Consider the following 5,000-nt stretch of genomic DNA (forward strand, 5'->3'; position numbering starts at 1 on the left):
AACACAAATATTTGAATTCAAAACAAAGTAGACGCGAACACAGAAGAAGGGAAAGTAGCTGGAAAGACAGGCAGATAAACTGACATACCGGCAAAGAACCTGAAAGAGATTAAATAGAAAGATAAACATGGGTGCAGACACAAATAGATGAGAGGGGAAAAAGAGGGAGAGAGAGAGAGAAGAGAGAGAGGGGGGTGAGAGAGAGGGGGGTGAGAGAGAGAAGAGAGAGAGAGAGAGAGAGAGAAGAGAGATAGAGATAATAGAAGAGAAAAGAAAGAGGGAAAGAGAAGAGAAAGAGAGGGAAAGAAAGAGAAGAGAAAGAGAGAGAGAGAGAGATGCGGATGTGGAGGAAGGGAAAGTAGCTGGAAAGATAGACAGATAAACTGACATACTGGCTAACAACCTGAAAGAGGTTAGATAGAAAGATAAACATGGGTGCAGACACAAATAGATGAGAGGGGAAAAAGAGAGAGAGGGAGAGAGAGAGCGAGAAGAGGGAGATCGAGAAGAGGGAGAGGGAGAGCGCGAAGAGAGAGAGGGAGAGAGAGAGAGATAATAGAAGAGAAAAGAAAGAAAGAGGGAGAGAGAACTTACCGGTACTCTGCGATGTTTCTCATTTTCCCCATTTCTGTCTCAATTCGTTTTTTTCAACGAAAGACGTCTTGATTGATTCTACGATTAGCTGGACACCCACCCACTCCCCCTACTAGCGGCTTTGAGTCAGGAAACAATGAGGGGCATTTTTTTCTTTCTTTTTTTTATGTATCCTAAATTCAAAGGTCAGTTTTGACGGCAATTTTCGTGACGAGTTGAAACGATATTGTTGTGACCCATTTTCTGTGGTCTTCAACTCTATTTTGAGGTTACCATTATGTTTTCACTTCAACAAATGTGTTCAAACTTCTGGTGTTATTTCATTTGTTTACTCATGGTCTTTTCTTTTTGTGATCATGTGTGTGCATGTGCGCTTCATGTTTGCAGGTCGGAGGTCTAACAACATGAAATTCTTTGAGCCCTTGAGGTTACGATACCTTTTTCGACTCACTTGTGTAAACAAAGTGAGTCTATGTTTTAAACCCGGTGTTCGGTTGTGTGTGTGTGTGTGTGTGTGTGTGTGTGTGTGTGTCTGTGGTAAACTTTAACATTGACATTTTCTCTGCAAATACTTTGTCAGTTGACACCAAATTAGGCATAAAAATAGGAAAAATTCAGTTCTTTCCAGTCATCTTGTTTAAAACAATATTGCACCTCTGGGATGGGCACAAAAAAATAAAAAATGAAGCCTAATTATATGCAAACTGCATTTTATTGTTATACTTATATTTTCTGTATTCTCTAAACTTGGCACTTTGATCTGATATTCTGACCCAACAACAAGAGCAGTCATTATTATTATTTTTTGTTCAAACAGGAACGTCTTTTGCTAAGCATGGAAGTTTTATTTATTTGCAAACGTTTTGGTGCAGATAGTAAAATAGGGAAATTACTCTGTAATTAATGCTAGGGGACTTAATTTGCTTTAAACTAATCTTTCTCATCTTAAACATTACATTTTGAAATTATACTCAATACATAAAAAGCTTGGATTTTTTTTTTATAGTGTATCACAAGTGAGTCTTGAAGGCCTTGTGTGTGTGTGTGTGTGTGTGTGTGTGTGTGTAACGATTCAGTCCCTGCACCAATGTAAAGCGGCCATCTTGCCGGTCAGCAGAATCGTCTGCAATGTCGCCTTCATTCACAGGCAGTCAGAGCCAATCAGAGAACAGCTCTTTCCGTTTATAGGCCTCACATCACTACCATGCAATGGAAATCAAACTAACAGCACTGAATACATGTTGGCTTGAATCAACAAGCGTCGTATCGTGTTGGGTCATTTGCCGTCGTTTTAAAGCCTAATTCTGGATAACAGGTATTGTTGCATTTGAGCATCCGAAATTCAGCTCAGGAATTTAGTAGGATGCTAAAGTGGGATTCGTTCCGTCACACTTTGGAGAATTTATGATGCTTAAGTGATGTATTACCCAACTTGCTGGATTACACGGCACAACGTCTTATTTCTTACATGCCTGTTTCTGCAAAACACACTAAAAGTTTCGTTTAAACAGGTCTCAGAATTTAGGGCTCTAAAATATGGAACTAGCGAGGTTATTGGTACACATTCATACCTGGCCTTATATGAATCAAGAAATGGCTCCGGCCATGGCACTGATGAAATATATTTTCCCCGCCGCTCTTATTTCCAGTGGGTTTGACGGACACAGCCTCCAGTCTTTGAAAGACGGAGTCTCCGTCGTGGACGATGCCACCCTTTTGTCCATCTCGTCACTCACCTTGTGTCACGATTCGCATAGTCTTTTCAGCCCACTCACCCGTCAGAGAGCATTTGCACGTGATGCACGTGATGCACGTTTCTGTCGCTCTCTGTCGCTGTCTCTCTCTCTCTCTCTCTCTCGCTCTGCATGTCACTTTCTAGCCAATCAAGCAGACGGAAGGGCAACAGAGGTGTCAGCTGGTTTGTTTTTTTGTTTCCCATGTCGGCATACATAATCACCCCCCCTCACCTCCCCGTGTCCCCCCCTCGCCCCCCCCCCCCGCCCCCCCCCACACACACCCATTACCCCTGCCGGTCAAAGGAGGTTATCTTTTTCACTGCAGTTTCTTTGTTTGCTCCTGTGTCTGCCAGCCGGATTACTTGGAAACGGATTTCCTGACATCGGTGTTAAGAAAAGTATCAGCACAAAAAAGGGGGGATGGGGGGATGGGGTAAGAACCACGGATATGAATATTTATAGGTTCGTGGATAAGAACCAATCAGTTTGATGTGAGCGGTGATCCGGTTCACAACGACATAATATACCCGGATCAAGGAAGTTTAAACAAACAAACAAACAAAAAAGTTTCGGTTACAAGGAGACGTCAAAAGCAGCTGGCGCTGATCCATAATACGCTTATTTCATCCGCATGGTAAAAAGAAAAAAAAGAAAAGAAAAAAAGAAGAAAAGAATAAAGAGTAGATACCTGTCTGACCCACGCATAATAATCTCCCCCCCTCACTCTCTCTCTCTCTCGTCAATTTTGACGTTGGTGTTGTGAATTGACTCTCGCTTCTTCTTTTTTTCTTTTTTTTAAAACTTTTTTTTTCTTCTTTTTATTTCTTATTGCTTTGTTGCTGCTTTTTTTCCAATTATTATTTATGCCCAGAGGGCTGGATGTAAAAAGTACTTTGTGCTTACTCCTTTACCCTCGTAAAATAAAATTTCGTTCGCTCGTTCTCTCTCCCTATCTCTCTCCCCACCCCCTCTCTTTTTTTCAGGCCTTGGGAGCATAACTTATACTACTTGAGAGGGGGGAAGCTGGGACACAGATTATAAAATTTATTTATATTTGTATTTCTTTTTATCACAACAGATTTCTCAGTGTGAAATTTTGGCTGCTCTCCCCAGGGAGAGCGTGTCGCTACACTACAACGCCCCCCCCCCCCCCCCCCCCCCCACCCCCCTTTTTTTTCCCCTGCGTGCTTTTTTATTTGGTTTTCCTATCGAAGTGGATTTTTTCTATAGAATTTTGCCAGGAACAACCCTTTTGTTGCCGTGGGGTTTTTTTTACGTGCGCTAAGTGCATGCTGCACACGGGACCTCGGTTTATCGTCTCATCCGAATGACCAGCGCCCAGACCACTCAAGGTTTAGTGGCTGGGAGGGGGAGAAAATATCGGCGGCTGAGCCGTGATTCACACACACACACACACACACACACACACACACACACACACTGACAGACAGCGCATGCCGCGAACAACGAACCTCCTCCAGCTCATGAACTGACCATAAATGATATTTTAAACACATTTAAAGCCCCTGGATTGAACTGATGCAATCAGCTTCTTTCAGTCCACACACAGGTGGGAGGGCCCGACAGACTTACAAAGAAGGAAGGTCCAGACAATCTATATATATATACCTGCTTCAACATGAACAGTTTGTAAGTCTGCGTAGAGAACTCAGTTTTGTGGTTGCTTACCTTTGAAAACCGACTGGAGTGTGGTTTTCGAGGGAGGAGGACTTTTGTTTAATGTCCCGTCACACATATCGGTGATTGAAGACATTTTGTTAAACTGAGTATTTATGAATACATTTGAGTATTATCAGTTAGAAGGGGTGGGAGATGTGAATGAATGGAGGGTTGGGGAAAACTGGGCGAATGAGGGTGAAATGAGGGTGAAATTTGAAAAAAAAAAAAAATCTAAATACAATTACAGGAAATTACTTAAAGGACTTCGTAAAAGAAAAGTCGTTAAACTGACAAGCGAAACAACTGATAATGAATGCAAAAAGTCAAAAACATCAACGTTCTCAGTCACTTGTGAAGACACACTTTCGTGTACATAAGGCTTCATCAAGCTACAGTCAAAAATTAAATGCTTAATTGTCAGGTTACTAAAGCATATGCACTTGACATTAGAACAATACTTGGTCCATAATGAATTAGATAGTGGTTCGAGACACGCTGATGGATTTCTGAGAAACTGTTAGTGGAGTGAGTAGGAGTCTGATTCCTAGGAAATCAGGTAACTAACTGCTCATTTCGGCGCGGCGTTGGCGGGGGTGGATCCGTTTTTTCGGGAACTTAACTGATGTACCTGGAGTGACATACTGTGTGCTGTTGTTGTGTCAAATAGCTTATATTATACATACATACATACATGCATAAACACACACACACACACACACACACACACACACGCATATATATATATATATATATTATATCATATAATCAGTATATGGATATTCACTGTATAATGCTTATTGGTCACTTTGGATTATGTTCCTTTAAAACAGTTTCAGTTTCAGTTTCAGTAGCTCAAGGAGGCGTCACTGCGTTCGGACAAAGCCATATACGCTACACCACATCTGCCAAGCTGATGCCTGACCAGCAGCGTAACCCAACGCGCTTAGTCAGGCCTTGAGAAAAAAACAAAACAAAAAACAAACAAAAAAA

This window comes from Babylonia areolata, chromosome 4 (genome assembly GCF_041734735.1).
Source record: "Babylonia areolata isolate BAREFJ2019XMU chromosome 4, ASM4173473v1, whole genome shotgun sequence".
Classification (NCBI taxonomy): domain Eukaryota; kingdom Metazoa; phylum Mollusca; class Gastropoda; order Neogastropoda; family Buccinidae; genus Babylonia; species Babylonia areolata.